The sequence below is a fragment of the Durio zibethinus genome, chromosome 17, assembly GCF_047325235.1.
Source record: "Durio zibethinus cultivar Kanyao isolate XHJ-2024 chromosome 17, ASM4732523v1, whole genome shotgun sequence".
In the NCBI taxonomy this organism is placed as follows: Eukaryota; Viridiplantae; Streptophyta; class Magnoliopsida; order Malvales; family Malvaceae; genus Durio; species Durio zibethinus.
In genome coordinates, this window is record NC_143178.1 from 25,547,517 (window position 1) to 25,568,004 (window position 20,488).

Here is a 20,488-nt window from a genome sequence, read left to right on the forward strand (position 1 = left end):
TTTCCTCTTGTTTTTAGTCTGCTACCTTTATGCTCTTCTGGTTTTCTGTTCCCTTTTTTGTTGTGCCATTTTCTTCAAGTTGTTTTGCCTCACCATTTGAGAGACTTTCCTCTCCCGTCCAAGCCATCTTCTTTTTTTCTTTATTTTTTTCTTTTGTTAGTCAGTTTTGTTTCATGCCCACGATCTCCACTGATTCCTCACGAACTGTCCGGGCCATTTCACGCCATCTTTTTTCTTCAGAAACTTCCACATCCTTTTTCACGTCATGCCCATTTTTCTCCTTCTTCATTCGTCCATGCACCACGTTCTCTAGCCTTGCTGTTTTCTTATCAGTTTCCTTTAGATGTTTTAGTGTGTGAGATTTTTTCTTTCGCCAAAATTGAATAGCCCAATTTACAGCCCACTCGGGCTTTAAAATGAAGCGACCACATTAGGGCCTTGGCCTTGAGTCTTGGCTCACTTAGGCTTCTTTAGTTTCGGGCTTATGGTATTTATTTTATTTTACTTTAATTAAGCCCTCTCAATTTTATTTTAGAAGTCTTTTTTTTAAAAATAATTATCTTTTATATTATTATTATTATTAAATAATTTTATATTTTTTATGACCAATAATGGATTATTAATGGGTTTTAAGAATAGGTTTTTATCAAATCACTTTGGACCTTATACAGAGCATTTAAAAGTTGGTTGTATATTAGACTTGAAAAAAGAAGATTGAGCCCATTTGTAAAAATTAATCCCAGATTAAAAAGTAAAGTATTTCGAACAAAATTAAGTATCTATAACGTTTTAAATATTTGAATGACGTTATAATTTTATCATTAATTTAAAATTTTATCTGTCTCAAAATTTCTTGATAAATTTTAAGTAATGTTATTAATTTTTTTCACAAATTAAATACTTAAGTTAATGATTAATGATATTATAATTTCGTCACGTCAGTGTATGGTATAATATGACAATAATATAAGTATCATAAACTTTTACTATCAAATTTATTTTGTAACAAATTTTTTTGTGACGTTTTAAAGTTATTAGAAATTTAAATTTTTATCTATGATGGATTTATTCTAATAGATAAAATATTTTATCAAATAATAAAAAAAAATAAACTCTTAATTTTAATAATTAAAATTTAAATCTTAACGATCTTAAATAAAAAGAATTACGAAGACAATCTATTCCTAGCATTTTTATTAAGTCTACACTCATGATTTCTCTGAAAAAAAATTAATGTGATATAACAAGCATTTAACATTATTGTTATTTTATATTTTTTTTACACTCTCGCTACTTTACGCTTCAATGATTTAAAAAATTATAAAAAAATATATATTATTTACATTTATCATTTTTAGTTTTATTTGTTACAAATATATTTAATTTGTTATTACTATCCATAAAAATGAAATTTCAATTGATGTTTCACTAAACTACACCGTTTAGAAAGATACATTTTTTATTAGGTTTCTTATACTCCCTTCAAAACCCAGGCTAAGTAGCGGTCTCGTGAGTTTTTTTGCCTAAACCGTCTCACCTCTCTGCTCCCCTCTCTGGTCTTTTGCCAAATCGGTTAATTGAGTAGAAGCCACTCTCCAGTGTTAACCGAGTAGAAGCCACTGTCCAAAAGCAATTTGGCGGACGTTGATTGGCTAACAATCCAAGGTTTGCATTCCAAAATAATTCTCCAGAAAATATTTGTTAATCTTTGGTTTTAGGCTTTGCCCCATACGCTGAGCCCCAATATTTGCTGTAGGGATGAACATGGATGATCTCTAGAAATAAATGCAAGTCATTCGTGCTTTCATTCGTAAGTTGGATTTAGGAAAACTTCATATCAGTGTTTGATTGCTCTGTTATAGTCTATTTCAATTTTTTGTTAGGTAGAATATAGCAACATGTTCTGAAGTTTGCTAGTTAGACATTTTTTCCCGTAGTTTTGTTATAGCTTTGTCGTATGTAGTTAATGCTAAATCTTATTTAATTCAGTCTATCTTTTTTCTAGAGATCAACTCATCTGGCATCAATGCAGTATAGGTTTTCAATTCTAGATGATAGAATATTTTAGGTTTTCAATGCAGTATAGTTTTAGGAACTGGTTGAGACTTAGATTTTTTATTTTAAAATGCTAAACCTGCACAAGAGATATAGCTGCAACGTGCAAGGTATGCACGGATGTCGCTGTTTGCATACCCCCAAGCTTCAAGATCTCCAGTGACAACGAATTTCTCTTGCCCAAGGGGAGTCCTGGAGCAACAAGGTTGCATCAAATATAAAAAGTACAGAATAGGTGCCATAATCCCAAAATTTTTATACTGCTTCAGACTGATTACCTTGTCAAATGTACATGTCATGTATGAAAATGTAAAAAACGGTTATATTGTAAAACTATTTTTCTGTTCCCACCTAAATGTTCAATGGGTTTAGGCTTTCACAATGTACGATGAATGTGTTAGTAAATAAAAGATTCATTGTTTTTTGTTCTTACTTCAGCCCATGATTGTTTTAGAACTGATTTTCTCAAGGATTGAAGTTATTATACTAGATGACATAGTGAGAGGCCCTTCCAAAAGTTAGGGGAAGCAAACAAATTCAGGACAAATATTTTGATGAATATCTTAGTGCATTTGGTGACTTGCCAAAGATAAAGACAAAAAAATGTTTTGAATGTGGATCATTGGGTTTTTGAGCACTGACTGTCTGTCGTCAGCCAATCCTGTTCTGGTCTTCTAAAGAGATTGAGTCATCCTACTTTTGTCCTCCTTTGCTTTCCAAATTCACTAGCTGAACTGATGACAGGCTTCGGTGGCCTTAGAAGTTGTGAAGGGCAAGGGCCAGATGTATTTGAGTTTGATAAGACATGCTTTTTTGTTAGCTGAAGGAGTTTGTTGATGGTCGTGAGTTGTTGTAATAAACCCTCATTGACTTTCTCCTTCTGAATCTTTTGTTGATGCTAGCTTTGGTTAGATCCTCCCTTCCATCACTCTCTTTTTATGACTTTCTCCTTCTGAATATTTTGTTTTTTAATGTTTCACTTAGACCATTTTCCAGAACAAAAAACAGAGTTTCATTTTGAAGCTTTTAACTTTCGGCTCTTTGTGAACAGTTGATTGGAAAATGGAGGAAGGCTTGGTATTTGCTCGTATATTAACTTTTGATTTCTATTTTCTAACTCTCTCATAATTTTTTTTTTCTGAGTCAAAAAAAATTTTACAGCTCTTCTTTCAACACCTACATCAGTCTTTTCTCTGATCTCGTTGACTAGTTGACTATTCTGCCTCTATTTAGGGCCTTAAGGCTATCTCTTTATGAAGCTTAACCTGTGTTATTATTATTATTATTAGTATTATTATTGTTTGTAATTACACAAGATTATGCTTCCCCGCAACCTTTCTACAATGTGAGAATTTGACCAAGAATGTAGTCATCAACAATGACAACGGAAATTCTGTTTTTGGAATGCACCTACAGCAAAATTTGTCCTTGAATACTAGATGTAAAGTCACCAAATGCACTAAGATAGGGACAAATGTAAAGATGTTAATAGATGTAGTCTGCAACAATTATGATGTAGCTAGTATCCATAGTTAGGGGAATACCAGATGTAAAGGACAGTCGGTATAAATTTTTGAAAAAAAAAAGTGATCTGGGTTTTGCTTGCTAACAAATATTTTTAAAGTAATTTTAAAATTTAATAAAAATTTTTTTATAATAATAATTTTGTATTATTTATAATAATAACAATTTTGTATTAATATGTATTCATAGAAGATTTTATTACGAGTTAGGGGAATGACCAAGAATGTAGACTGCAACAATGGCAATAGAAATGACCACTCAACTATGAATGGAAAATTCACGTGCTAAAATATGATGAGTACTAACTGTCCTTTTACATCAAATTGTGAATACAGTACACCTACGCAATAAAGGCTATATTTTGCACTAATCTTTAAACTACAAAAGCTAAAGTGTTTGAAAGTTTAGACAACAACGACAATATCAACAAATCAGGCTTTCTCAAAGTTAAGTAGCAAGTTTGAATAGCCAGATCATCTAATGCCCAGATAGGACAAGGGTGTACAAATGGGAACAAACTGACTTCTTAGCTATTTTCCATAAGGTACAAAATCCTGTTGCTAGAAATATAATGTGTAACGTTCTCAGTCATGCCATTCTCAGTCAAAAAGATATACTTTGTACTTGCTCAACAGAAAAGAATAGAAAGATCACCTTTTCTTGAGCTAGTTCTGCAATAGCCTGTGCATACTGATGCAATAAATACAGTTTAGTTGAGGGATGCCGTATGCTTAGCCTCTGTACTTCCCTTAGCTGATTCAGATGATGTTGCTTGTGGATCTGATCCCTGTAATTGTGGAATTTTTGCAGAACTAGCAGAAGTCCCAGCAGTCTCCTTTATTTCCACAGAAACTGTTGATTCTTGGTCACTCTTCTTTTCTTGGCACTTCAAATTCCTACTAATTGAATAATCTTGCGTCTCAAGGTAATAAGAGAAAGTCTCAAGGTAAAGTTGATTATGCTTCCTTCCTCTCTCTTTGAAATTCTATCTTTTTTTTTTTTAATTTTAATTTATTTTAGCCCATAGTTGAGCTATTTAATTAAGGTAATCTTTTTTTTTCCTAGTTTTGCCACTTTTTTATGATATGATTCTGAAACATGGAGTGAGTTTGTCCAATTCAGTAATCCGCCTACATTAGTGGAGCAATTATGCAATTTAGAGAGACAGAGTAAAACTAGAACCTGATAATATTATATTCCTTTCTGGCAGATAGCCTGTTACATCCTTTGTTGTTCACAAATCCTTACAGAAGAAGATATGAGAAATATGGAAATAGAAATAAGCTTGATAGAAAGAAACTAGCTAGTACTATCCTATTTAACTGAAACGAAGCTACTACTACTGTTTGCTATTGTTTTACACGCGAAAAAAGGGCAAGGGGGAGACCATGTGGGGTTATGATGTAACAGTCAGTTCTGCAGGTACAGATTTGTTTTCAGCCTTTCCATGACTATAACAAACCTTTCGAACTGTTTGGTTAAGGCTCGTTTAAGTATAATTGAGCAGTTAGCTAAAAACAAATCAGTTTTAAAATTGAAATCTATTACAAATTTGTTTTTTGATTTACTTTAGTTACGAAGCAATTTAAACAGTCCTTAATTCTATTTTTGATTTGCAGTAGTGAATTAAAAAAAAAATCTCTCTTTGGCTTAGATCACTTGAAGATTGTTAAAAACAAAAACAAGTAAAAATTTTAATATAATTTTGAGTTGCATTATTTCTTGTCAACTGCTAACAAAATCCTTATGTGATGCACTAGCCTTAAATTCTATCAAAGCATATATATATATATTGAATGAACCTTGATCCTTTTTACATGCATGTCTAAGAAATACGAATATTTCAATAGATCCATTCTGGTGTTGTGTCCAATTTTTGTCAATTGACTAGAATGTGAGTATTGTGTACTTTATTATGATGTATCCTATGGTCTTGTTTTATTTTGATCTTATTATATCTATTGTCATTTAATATTTGTTATTAATTATTTATTATAGCTTCAAGTGACACAAACTTACAATAAATACAATCACCCTCGATATAAAAATTGGATTGAGAGATTCAAGACATGCATTTGATCACGTACTATTTCGTATTCCTAATACTCTTTGTTTTTTAGACTATTATTTCTATATGATTTTAGAATTGACTATAATGAACGATAAATTTAAAATAAATGCAGATATTTGGATGATACTTTATAATTTCTTCTTATTTATACAAAATTTTGCAAGAACAATATTATTTATATTAGAGTATTCTAGAAAGATGATAGTTGGGATTTGTGACGTTCAATATTTTGTCACCATTATAAAAGAAATTCTTTTCAACATTAAAATGGTTAATTTGTCACTTAAAAATATTTTCCATGACGATTGTATTATCGTCATATTCAACCAATGATATTTATTTCAGTGACGAAAATAAATTTATAATTGATGACAAATTTAATTGAAATAAATTTAACATATCGTCACCTAAATTAAACATTTCACATATATTTAGTGACATTATGGAATTTTTTATGATGTTATCTTACAATTATAGGTGACGTTAATTGTGTCATTAATATTGTGATGATTTACCTTTTGTTACTAATATATAAAATTTTATCATTTATTTTGTGACGATTATAGTATTGCTAATATATCATATTTTATTAGTTATTTTGTTGATTATAGAATTTAATGATGTTTTTTTCATATAGATGATGAAACCGAACGTTAAAAAAAATAAAACATAAGGTGACATTTGATTTTAATGTTACGTTTGACGTTATCTTATAATCATAAATGACATTAATTATGTTACCAATACTATAACGATTTACATTTCATCAATAATATATCAGTTTTTATCATTTATTTTATGATGATTATAGCATTTAATGGTATTTTTTTCACATATAGCTGACAAAACTTAATGTCACAAAAAAAGAAAGCATAAGATGACATTTAATATTAGTCACCTTAGATTCACAATAGATAACGATATTTTAGTATAGTAACATTAAACCTTTAGCGATGGTACAAATGTGATGAACGTTATGATGTTTAATTTTTTGTCACAAAATATATACGATGACGAAAAACAAATATTTAGTGACATTATTGTATGCATCACTAATAGCCAAATTTGTTATAATGATATTTTGCTTCACAAACCAAAGATTAATAAATAAAATTTCTTTCATTTTTAATTTTTGTTTTAAAAAAAGATAAAAATATTATAGGATTAAATATGTATAAGATGGATTAAATTGGTAGTTTTAATTTTTATTATTTTGAAATGAAAAAATATTACGTTAAATAAGCTTGATCAAGATTTTGAAAAAGATTTATTTGGTATATATTCTTAAGTTTTATTATTTTTTGTATTAAATAAATAATGTGTTTTTTAAAGTGTAAACAAACCTTTCTCTATGTTTTTTTATTTCTTAAATCAAATCTATCTTTAAAGATTATTTATTTAAGTTTAAATGAAAATTCAATTGTTGTTTTTAAAGTGAACATATTCATTTTGGACTTAATATAATTTTGATAATATTAGTTTTGAGAAATAGATCAGCTTAAGAAAGTTGTTTTACAAGAACAAAGTTTTCCAACATTGAATTGGTTTTATTTTTCTATATTAATTCACAAAGCTTTAATATTTGAATTTTATATGGTTGGAAAGCTCTTTGAGTCTACTTTTTAAAGGATCAAACAAAATCAAAATCCAAATTTTTTAAGAAAATATTTTTAATTTTTACTAGACACTTTGTAGTTGTTTAAAAATTGCATAAATAGTAGATTTGAAAATTCACTATAATTAGTATACAATGAATTAGTGATGAATTTTATATGGATAAAAAGCCCTTTAAATCTAGTTTTTAAATCTTTAAACAAATTTTATTTATATTTCTATAACTCAAGATATGATCAAATTAGTGAGTCAAGTGCAAAATAAGAGACAACCATCCAGCTTTAACAGGATTGATCCCTCAAAAAGGGATCGATTAGTTTTTTTTATCCAAAATGAAAATTTTGCTCCAAGATTTGAAAAGGGATTGATCACCTGAAAAATGGATCGATCCCCTATGTTCAAAAACACTCTAATGGCTAGTTTTTTCAAGCTTCAAATGGGCCTTTCTTCTTCCAAACCATCCCTAACAACTAGTTCTTCAATTTCTCTATAAATTGAAAACTCCAACACACCAGAAAAGGTTGATGAATCAAGAGAGCAAGATCAAACAAGTCATATTTTCAGTCTCTCAAATAAATAAAGAGTTTTAAAGCTTAAATTCAATATCTTTTGTATTTCTTATATCTAAAATATTGTTGTGTTTCATTCATCAAATTTTTTATACTCCATTAGGCAAACATTCAACCTTAAGAGGTATTTTAGTTTGCAAAAATCATTTGGGTTATCTTATAAACAAAAGGTGAAGTATTCTTTTGATATTATAAGGGTAAAGGTTACTATATAAGCATTATAAAAAAAGATAAGAATTTAGTACAAGATAGGTTTGTATCTTGTAAGAGTTTTTCTTCAATTAGTGGATTGAAGCTTTGGTGTGGACAACCAAGAAGAGAGGACGTAAGTGCTTTATAAATAAGGATTGAACCTATATAAATCTTTGTGTTTGATTTTTTTATCTCTATCTCTCTATTTTTATTATTGATTATATTTACTTCTAGATATATCAATTATCATCATTTGCATCATATTGTGATATTTATCTTAATTTTTCATTCAATTATATTTTGAAATCATTGTTTGGGAAGAACTTGAAAAAATCCAATTCACCTCCTCTTATATTATTTCACCTAAAAAGCTAACAATTGATATCAGAGTTTTGATCTATTTTTGTAGGTTTAACCACCTTTAATAAAGATCCTATGGCTCAATTTAGGTTCTAAAATAGTGAGAAAGTCCTCAAAGCTCCTATGTTTGATAAATTTAAATTTTATGAATGGAAAAAAATGATGAAGATATTCATAATGGCCCAAGATTTTAAAACTAGAAATGTGATAGAGAAAGAGCTTGAAATTTCTTCAAATGATGCAAACTACATGAAGCAAGTGATAAATGATGCCAAGGCAAAATGTTTTCTCTATGGAGCTTTTGACTTTCACAATTTTAACTTGGTCTTAAATTACTCCACTTCAAATGAGATATGAAGAAAGTTGGATGAGCTACATGAAAAATAAAATTTCAACAAATGCATCATGTCTCATAGCTCTTGAAGAGCCTAAGGTAACCTTTAACTTAATTAATTCAAATTCATATACTTTTGATGAATTATAAGATACCTTTAATGAGTTAGTTATGGAATTTAAATCAATGAGAATAAAATATAACAAAATGATTTCAATGTTGAATGCAGAGAGCAAGTGTTTGATGAATGCAAAAATTATGTTAGAAAAAGAAAATGAAATGGTGAAAATAGATTTAAAGACCTCTCAAAATAGGTATGAAATTTTAGAAAAAGAAAATTTTGATTTGAAAAAGAATTTTGATGCTTTGATGAATAAAAAACAAGAGTTTTTATATAAGAGTTAAACGCTAAAATGATTAAATGTAATTTTTGTAATTTTTATGATCATACTATACATACTTATCCTATAAAAAGAAATGTTTCATTTAAAATTAAGCAAGTATGGGTTTCAAAAGGAACTAGAGACTTGGTCACTAACTTTCAAGGACCCAAAGTAATTTGGGTATCAAAAATCAAATGAGAATGTCTCTTGTAGGTGTGTTAGAGCAGGGAGTTACAATGTGTTTTTGAAGATTGGATACTCTAGATACACAATAAAAGTGGGTAATCTCTAAGCCTAATATTTATTTGAAGAGTATTTGAAATTTGTTGCTTATTCTTGGTTGAATGTTGAAGTGCTTAATTGCTATATACTTTATTGATATATCTTGATTGATTCTAAATTATTTTGAAAAAAATATATGCCCACATATACTATGTTGATATTGCAAATTTGATTGAAATTGATTATATGTTATAATTTGCATAACTTTGAAAAATATGAGCTTGATTGTGTATGTATTTATTTTTGCTTTTGAATGCATAATTTTAATAATTTCTCATGCCTGTTATTGTGTTTAATGCTTATTTGCTTGACATAAATCTTTAGAAGAATTCATGTATGCTTTAATGAATTTGTGAGATTACATGTGAATGCTCTTAATATTGGGATTATGTGAATGATTTTGATATTTAGATATTATTTGTGTTTTTATCTCTTGATTTTTAAAATTTTTTAAATATATTTACTCTTGTGCTAAATTGATTCATTAATTTTGTGAAACATTTTGGAACTTGTGCTTAATTGACTTATCTTTTGGTTTGGGATTAAGTATTGATGAACTAATTGTGTTTAATGATGTGTTGTTAGTTCATTTATTGTTCTTTTCAAGTGTGTGTTTATATGAATATGATTGAACTTTACTTGACATGCTTTCAATATGACTTAAGTGAGTAATTTTCTTATGGTGCTTATTTTTTCCTTAAGTCATTGTCCGTTATAGCCTATAATTTGTGTAGACATATTCATGGTTTTGTGCTAAAATTTTTTTGAATATATTTTTTATGATAAATATGTTTTCCTTGAGTTTTTAGTTTTCATATGGCCTAAAATTTATTTTGACATATTCTTTAGTAATTTTTTGAATATGCATGATTATTGAATATGTCATCTTTGTGTTCATAAATGATTTATAAATATTGATGTTTTGCATATTACTTAAGAACTTTTACTTTAGTGCCATCATGGTGCTATATGATGTTTATTATGATGAATGGTTTATAGCTTTAGTTAATATTGAATTATTTGATAGCAAATTGGCAACTTGTTCTTAATTAGCTAAATTTTCTTTTGCCTATAATGACTTAGAATATGAAATTCATTTTCTAACAATTAGTATAATTTTTGTCAATTGATATTCTTAATGCTATTAATGATTATTTCTTTGTCAAGAATATTTTCTAAGTCTATGCTAGGAGAACTTGAAATGACCATGAATGAGCCTACATTTTTAGAATTTCAAGTATAGCAAGCAAAGCATGTCATCCTTATCAATCAACCTAGTTTTGCTCAAATGAAGTGGATTGAAGAATTTAAAGCCAAATGAGCACCACAACAAAGCTTGACATGGATAAAGGTAAATGTATCGACTTTATGATATAATGAATGAGTTTGAATACATATACATATTTGCTTTGATATGTGTAAAAATGAGATATTATGTTTAAATTTATGAACACTTTGTACAAATTAATCACCAAACTACTTAATAAAATTTGTCTTAACTTTGTTAAATGCTTGGATTGATTAATATTCATATCTAGTTCTCGATTGCTTTGATTAATAGCTTTTATTGCATAAATATTTGTTTGAATCTTTGGACATGGATATGAGTTGAATATATTGATTTTTTTTATCTTTCTATTGCCTTAACTCATGGATTATGAATTATAAATTTGAAATTTATATACATGTTCATTGATTGAGATCATTGAGGCAAGTATCAAATTGTGCCAAAATGCTTGCATATTTTTTTAATTCGGTATATTACTTATGTATTTTGCATATGCTTGTATGATTTTGATTGAAATATATGATTGAATGCTTGCATATGTTTGAGTTAAGTACATTACTATGCATTGAAATAATTTGAAATATATTTGAATAATTATACTATTATTATTTCTTTGTTATAGCTTATATGTTCATCATGTTTGAAAAATGCTTGAATAATCTTTATTATGACATGATGATAATTGAATTTTATTGCTCATTAGTAGTCATGTTTTATTAAATACATATAAGTTTTTGGTTCTTGTTTGGATAGGATAGCTTATAAAAGATTATTATTATTATATATACATGTATTGAATGAATCTTTCATATGCTTAAAGTATGTGTGCTCTATAAAAGTTGTTGAATAAAATTGCTAATAATTGGTATCAAAATTGTTAAACATTTTTTGAACTTTCATAGATGCTTATTCATATGCCTATCTTTGATATAGTTTATACCTTTCATGCAAAATTGTGTGCGCCTTAAATTGGTTAATCCTTATTTTGAAAAGAAGGAGAAATCTTATAATACAATTTTGCTTGATTTGTTTTGGGATAACAATTGATATGCTTTGTGATAATATATCTTTAACAATTGGTATGAGCTTGTATGCATGTGCTTGAATTTATACTTAATTGCTATTGATGTTTCTAAGCACATATTATAATAACATGATTTATGAATACGTTACATATCACTTATTATCTTTTTGCTCATAAATTTCATGTGGTTAGACTAAGTGAATGATTTTGTGCTATAACATTTCAATTGGATACACTTATACTTTTGTGCTTGAATACATGTATGTGAAATTTATTATGTATATTACACTTGATTACATGCATTTAAAATACTTTTGATATTATTGATATCAAGCATTTTATCCCATTCTTTGAATTGATATCTCTTTCTTTTGAAATGACAAAAAGGAAAAAAATTTAAAAATACTTCTTATTGTATGGTTATAGAAATTGATATAGGAACTTAAACATTTGGTATAATGAGTATAAACAAAAATGAGGAGAAATGTTTCATGAATATATTTGTTAATGATGCCTCTTTGTGTTTATTTTCTAATTAATACGTTCATGCCTTTTTGCTATGACAAAAAGGGAGAAAAATATCATATGAATAAATTTACTTGTGCTTGACATGTATATGTTTGATTGTGCTTATTTCATATATTTGACTAACATATGTTTGTTGAGTTATGTTGGATTAAGATGCATTAATTAAGGAAAAGTTTTGTCATACAATGTTTAAGAGGAATTTTTCAAAATGTTTTTCAAAATCTTACGTCTTAAAAAAAGTTTTTTATTAAGCAAATTTATCTTTAAGTTTTATCATATAAAAAAAGAGGAAATTGTTAGCCTTGAATTGATCCTTACTTTAAAATGTTAAAACATTAAGCTAAATAAGCTTGATTAAGATTTTGAAAAAGATTTATTTAGTATATATTCTTAAGTTTTTTTTTTGTACAAAATAAATTATGTGTTTTTCAAAATATAAACAAATCTTGCTTTTATGTTTTCTTATTTCTCAAATTAAATTTATCTTTAAAGATTATTTATTTGAGCTTAAATGAAAGTTCAATTGTTATTTTTAAAGTGAACTTATTCATTTTAGACTTAATACAATTTTGATAATGTTAGTTTTAAGAAATAGATTAATTTAAGAAAGTTATTTTACAATAACAAAGTTTTTCAACATTGGACTTGTTTTATTTTTCTGTATTAATTCACAAAACTTTAATCTTTGAATCTTATATTGTTAGAAAGCTCTTTGAGTCTACTTTTTAATAAATCAAATAAAATAAAAATCTAAATTTGCTAAGAAAATATTTTGAAGTTTTACTAGATACTTTGCAGTTGTCTTAAAACTGCATAAAAGGTAGTTTTAAAAATTCATTATAACTCATATACAATGAATTAGTGATGAGTTTTATATGGATAGAAAGCCTTTTAAATCTAGTTTTTAAATCTTCAAACAATTTTTTATTTAGATTTGTATAACTCAATATATGATCAAATTAGTGAGTAGAGTGCAAAATAGGAGACAACTACCTAGCTTTGACAGAATTGACCCCTTAAAAAAGGGATCGATTATTTTTTCTCCAAAATGAAAATTTTACACCAAGATTTGAAAAGGGATCGATCACCCAAACTAAGGGATCGATCACCTGAAAAAGGGATCGATTGGTACCAAAAAGAGATCGATCCTCTATGCGTAGAAAAACTCCAACAGCTAGTTTTTTTCCAAAAAGCATTTCTTCTTCCAAACCATCCCCAATGGTTAGTTCTTCAATTCCTCTATAAATTGGGCACTAAACACATCAAGAAGATTGATGAATCAAAAGAGCAATATCAAACAAGTCATATTTTCATTCTCTCAAAGAAATCAAGAGTTTTAAAGCTTAAATTCAATATCTTTTACATTTCTTGTATCTAAAATATTGTTGTGTTTCATTCATCAATTTTTTTTGCACTCCATTAGGCAAACACTCAATCTTGAGAGGCATTTTAGTTTGCAAAATTATTTAGGTTATCATGTAAGTAAGATGTGAGGTATCCTCTTGATATTGTAATGGTAAAAGTTGCTATCTAAACCTTAAAAAAGATAAAGATTTAGTACAAGATAGGTTTATATTTTATAAGAGTTTTTCTTTAATCAGTGGATTAAAGCTTTGGTGTGGATAACCAAGAAGAGACGATGTAGGTGCCTTGTGGAAAAGGATTGAACCTCTATAAATCTTTGTGTTTGATTTTTTTATCCCTATCTTGTTATTTTCATTGCTGATTATATTTACTTCTAGTTATATCAATTATTATCATTTGTATCATACTGTGATATTAATTTTAATTTTTCATTCAATTATTTTGAAATCATTGTTTGGGAAGAACTTGGAGAAATCTAATTCACCCCTCTCTTGGATCACAATCTCACCTAAAAAGCTAAAGAAAAATTGAAAAATCGAATTTGCTTTGAAAATCTATCTAGATGTTAGGGATGATTGATAAAATTTAGTTACCAATCATTTTTATTTTTCTTTAAAAAAGAATAATAATGATTAAAAAAATTAAAAAAGAGAAAAACCTAAAACCCTAAAACTTCAAAACCCTGAAATCCTAAAACCCTAAAACCTTAAAATTCTAAAACTTAAAAATCCTAAAACCTTGAAATTCTAAAACCTCAAAACCTTAAAACTCAAAAACCCTAAAACCTTAAAATGCTAAAATCCTGAAACTTTAAAATCTTAAAATCCTAAAACCCCGAAACCTTGAAATCCTAAAACCTCAAAACATTTAAATGCTAAAATCCTGAAACCTTAAACCCTGAAACCCTAAAACACTAAAACCTTAAAACCCTAGAAACTTTGAAACCATAAAATCCTAAACCTTAAAGCCTTAAAACCCTAAAATAAGACCCTAAAAACCATAACCTATGCTCACACCCAAAACCATACAAAATTCTAAGAATTTGAATGAAAATCTCATATGAAGTAGTTTGTTCATAAATGTCACCTAGAGAATGAGGTATTTAGAAAATTTTATTTTGTTAAGTTTTTCATACAATTCTTTAACCTGAAATAATAATGAGATTAAATAAAAGAATAAAAATAATAAAAAATGATCTTAAATATAAAGAGTCACACCTAAACTCTACCTAAAGGTTGGAGAGTTCGAGTGGTTTCATTATATTTAATGACTCAATGACAAAATTGCATCTCATTATCATGCATAGCATTCATTGGCATATGTTCATCTTTAGATTGTTGTTTGCACTCATTTCACATGTTTATGCCTTTTAATAATTATTTGCTAACTAATTGTAGCATCATTTTTGTTTTGTGCAAAAGTGTTTTTCATGAAAAATGTTATTTTAAAATGTGAAATTTTAAAATAAAATCAAAATAATATTTTGAGGGAAATAATTTTTGGTGCTCTACCAAATATTAGAGAGTCACCAACAATTATTACCTGCAAAGAATGTTATTTTCATTTTAAAAGCAATGTCATGATGAATCTTAAGTAGAAAGATTTATCCTTATATTTTGTCTAAATGTTGAGAAATTTTGAGATAATTCTTTAACTTATAGATTTTCATAATATTCCTAAATAAAAGTTTTTAGTAAAAATTGATTTTCTTTTTCACTTGTAAAGGAGATGATTATTAAATTTCAAATTAAAATAATTTTTATCCAAAACAAAAAATAACGCACTATTAATTGGTATTGTTTTTGAACGAGTATTGTGGATGTGTTAATGTCATGGGTCGAGACTTAAGCTCTGAATCCACGCGACTTTGGGATCCGGGCATCCACTCATTCGACGCTTCGGATCAATCTAACCGTCACGGTTCATACCCTAGTGAGGTATTATCCGTTCTGGTCCCCCTGACCTCACAGTTTTGTTCTACAAAAGGCGTCTCACAAGGAAGAGGTGGTGTGAACCCTTTTATACCCCAGTGACCCTTCTATTATATTTGATGTGAGATTCAAGACTCTTCCTTAGGTCCGTGACATTCTCCTTTACCCAACCTCATGATGCCCTCGTCACGGAAGCTGGCCACCCTACCTACCTCATTCGAGGCACTTAACGTGGATCAAACGGTTTAGGGTTGGCTCTAATATCACTTGTCACGAATCGAGACTTAAGCTCCGAACCCGTGAAGCTCCGCGACCCGGGCATCCACTCATCCGGTGTTTCGAATCAGCTTAACCACCACGGTTTACACCTTTGTGAGGTATTGTCCGTTCTGGCCCCCTTGACCTCACGGTTTTATCGTACAAAAGGTGCCTCACAAGGAAGAGGTGGTGTGAACCCTTTTATACCTCAGTGACCCTCCTATTATGTTCGATGTGAGATTTAGGACCGTGACACTAATCTTTCCCTACTAGTAATCGAACCTCTAAACCCAACTCTATTTTCAAAGACCAAAAATATTATTTATTCAAAACCAAAGATAACGCATGATTAATTGGTACCATTTTTGAATGGTCGTTATGGAAATACTAATCATTTTCCACACATAATTGAATTCCCAAATCTAACTCTATTTTTGAAGACTCAAAATATCTTTTTGATAAACCTTAAATTTTTTTATTTTATTAAAAAGATAAACGTTTTAGGTGGTGAATCACACTTTCAAAAAAATTAGTGGTGACTCTCTTTGTTTTGAAACTTTTTAAATTTTTTTGGTCTAACAATCCCTAAAATCATTATAACAGAATGAATACATTTCAGTGAGGTCCGATAATCATGAGTAGTATATGTTTCAATCTGTTTCTTAGCATCTTCAAGATGATCTTATACAGCACATTGCATCAACTAATTGGTCGAAATTCCATCATAGGACTAGGTGCACCCACTTTCAGTATTAACACAATATTAGTGTGGTTGATATTAAAAAAGACATCCCCTTGATTCAAGAATTGCACTACTGCCTTAGTTATTTCTTTTCCATTATATGCCAATATTATGGTAAAAGAAAGCATTCATCCCATCTGATCCAGGCTCCTTATTATGATTTAATTGAAATAGTGCTTTCTTTACCTTTTCACTAGAAAAGCCCATGTCAAATCGCATATTCTTCTCATCTGTGATCCTTCTATCTATATTATCATTCGCTTTCCCCATATTAGTAGAATAAGATGTATAAAAAATGTTCTAAAAATAGTCCAAAATTATCCTTTCAATTTTAGATCTATTAGTTGTCCACATTCTACGTTCATCTTGTAGCTTTATGATAAGATTATTCTTCTTGCGTTGAGATACGGTAGCACGAAAAAAATAGTATTTTTATGGCTAAATGCTCAATTTGGAATTAAATATTTATGTGGTTGCTCAACTCAAGATTAAATGTTTCAATTTATGCAAATAAAGATTAAACGTTATCGACTTATAACAATATAGGATTTTTTTCAATGAAAATTTGAATGTGAAAGAAACGTGTCGTTATGGTGCATGAAAAGAGCTAAGCTAGCTTTTTTCTAGTGGGACTCACTGTTTTACTTTACTCTAGCAATCAGTTATTCATTTCTCTTTTTAAAAGACCAATCAATTCTTTTTTTCTTTTTCTAAAATTTCAATTCCACCCTATCTTCAAAACTCAGATTCTTGTTATTGTACTACTACTTGTCTACATCTTTTTATCCCAAAATTTCATTATTTCTTCCTTTCAAACCTTTTATTACATCTATCCAATTAAATTTCTTTATAGTTGTCTAAAAATTCATAGATCTAAATCACCTCTATTTCATTTTTTCCTCTTTTTACTTTGCCTTTGAAAGATGAAAAGTGAAGAGATTCATGCTACTTCTAATAACCATTCTTTCAAAGTCAATGATAAGAGCTATTCCAATTGCAGCTCTTACTCCAACCTCACCGACAACCAGCAATTCTTTATAGTTATTGCTTTTAATAACCATCCATTCAAACAATTCATCTTCTACCTTAAACATCAAAAAAGTTAAGTAAGCCAAAGGTCCTAAGCTTGAAAAGAAGCTAAACTTGATATTTACATAGTCAAAATGTCGATAACCTAAGCTTAACACTATAACATTTGTCCCACATCTAGATTACTGGTTAGTGAACTTGAAATTTGAACAATACTGTTTTGTTGCCTATTAGGTTTGTCATGTCATATTTCATAGCAACACAATATTCATAAATAGTCATCTATTTTATTGTAAAATAGTCATCAATTTTATTGTAATTATGAAGCTGACATTTAGATAAAGCTAACTTGATCAGGTTGATGAAATGAGTTTTGTGATTCATAATTTGGATGCAAATTTACACTTGGATACAAGATCATTTCTTGGAAGAATTGATGTGAACCAAGCACCAATAATGGTTGATTACGATAAGAAAGGTGGGTTGTCGTCGCCCAACAACACAGTGGAAAGGGAAATGAGAAAAACCCTGTAAGTAATGAAACTAAGGCTAAGAGAGCATCTTGCTCTCGTGCCAATGATGATGAAGATGGTATTGCCAGCGATGCCTCAAAGAAAAAGCTTAGGCTTTCAAAAGAACAGTCTTTAAAGCTTGAAAAAACTTCAAGGAGCATAGCACTCTTATTTTGATTAGTGGCATTTCAGTCATCGACTTCTTTGGTAAAAGTAGTTTTAGAATTTACAATTTAGATTTAATGTTGGTTTTGTATGATGGCAAAAGCAAAAGTTAGCATTGGCAAAGTAATTGAATTTGAGACTTAGGCAAATGGAGGTATGGTTTTAAAACATAATAAAAAGAAAAAGAAGATCATGTTGTAGATTTTGCAAACTTCAATTTGTAAAAAAAAAAAGACAAATGAAATGAAATAAGCTTAGAAAAAAGGCAAGAGCCTTTCTATCTGTCATGCAAGGATTGAAAGCTTAATCTTTTTCATTTGTAATAATTTATCCCCTTTCTTAAGCCATGTGACTTTAGAATGTTACCACCATATCATTTTCTCCTATAACAACAAACCTATGAGTTCACTTTTGTAGTTAGCTACTTCTATCTTATGATCACCAACATGCTTTTTCATTAGCAGCTTTGTTAATTCCCTCTATTTATCTTGTTTCTTCATGTGAACAATCCTAAAAACCTCTCTATTCCACACTTTTTACTCCTTTTGGCATGCATTCAAATGACTTTCTACCTTTTGCAAACTTTCTGGTTGTATTCTTCCCAATCTTTCCTATATAATCCTGTCATAATCTGTATGTTGAGCCCATATATTTTCAAATCTAAACATTTTCCTTCCTTTTGGTAAAGATGTAGATGGTCTATCCATTACATGCAGTAATAATGGAAGATGATCTAATGTGCTTGACATTGAATGCTCTTCCCATGAAAACAAAAAATGTCCTACCAACTTGATGTAACTAGACAATGATCTAGTCATTCAAAAACTATACTAACACCATTTCCTCTTTACCATGTTAACATTGGACCTCTCACTGAAACTTCTTGTAGCTCGTATTCATTCATCACCTTTTTAAATTCAACGATTTGCCATGTAGGGTGATGTGCACCTCTCATTTTCTCATTATTCGACAAAATTTCATTAAAGTCACCCGCACAAATACACAATAACTTTGACATTTCTTTTAATCTCCTTAGTAAGTCCTATGATTCCTTCCTCCTTCAAGTGTCGAGGTTTCTAAAAACCTATAAACCTTCATGGTTGTGCCCTTGCATCTATTAATATTCGAACATCAATATGCCATTTAGAGTAAGACAGTACACTAACATCCAAACTATCCATCCACATCATTGCCAAACCCCTAATCTTACCTATACATTCTGACACAAAGCATCTATCAAAACCTCATCTTATTCTCAGCCAATTCATCTCACTTTTTCTTGTTTTAGTTTCCACAAAAAAACACCACTTGAGGGTTTAAACTACAAACCATTTTGGTCATCTCAGGAATTGATCGATAGGCCCCCAACCCTCAATAATTCCATATTAATAGTTCATTGTTCTTTGCAGGGTTGGCCCTTTGTACCAACCTCTATCGTTATGCATCCAAAGTGAGTCATACTTGCTTTCACCTTTATATCATCTCTTTGTTTTTTTACTATCCCCTCTTGCAACCCCTACTCTATCAGTTCAAATGTTATGGCATTTCTTTTACTACAAACTGATCTTTCACTAATCTTTACATTTTCATATTCATCCTTTTCATTACCTTTCCTTATTGCCCTCTTCCACTTGCCACGGGTTGCTCTAGCCTTAACTTTACCTTCATCTCATTTAGGCCCATCACCCAGTTCTATACTCATTAGCCCACCAATATTAACTTCAGCTGTTGCATTTTTTGCTTTTTTCCCTGAAAATTGTCTTACCCTATCTTCCTCATGCATATCTCTTTTTAAAATATTTAAATTGGAAATATCCTCCATCGTATCCCTAGCACCATTTTTTTTCCTTTCTTGATAACTCGGTCAACTCCTCTACCACCATTATCTGCAAAAATCTCGCCCCTGATTATGCACGTATCATCATCAATCTGTTGATCCAGATTGTCATCCATGCGCCATTGTTGGTCAATTGCTTGGTCTGTCGTTTGCTTATACTTCTCCGTTGAATTGGTTGCCCTTTCAGAAGAGGATGACTCGTACTTACTGTCTTCACTCATGCTCAAACCTTCAGCTTTTATAGACCATATCTTTGGATTTTCTACACGTATTTATCGGCCATACTCCCTTATCATCGCTCCAATCTCCTTTTACATCTATATTGCCCTATCACATTCATTCTCTTGATGATTTAATCTACCACAGACAAAGCAAAAAATTTGGTAATCTTTTATATCGAAACATAACCAGTGCTTTGCCACCAC

The 20,488-nt window shown here is 29.3% G+C and overlaps 1 long non-coding RNA gene across 1 annotated transcript; it reads left to right on the forward strand.

Annotated features, from left to right (window-relative positions):
- Positions 1-1,510: 1,510 nt before the first annotated feature.
- On the forward strand, positions 1,511-15,462 carry LOC111286002 (uncharacterized). The gene is made up of 3 exons (XR_002689792.2): positions 1,511-1,665; positions 1,757-1,810; positions 4,390-15,462. It is a non-coding gene; the product is annotated as an uncharacterized LOC111286002 (long non-coding RNA).
- The last annotated feature ends 5,026 nt before the right edge of the window (positions 15,463-20,488 follow it).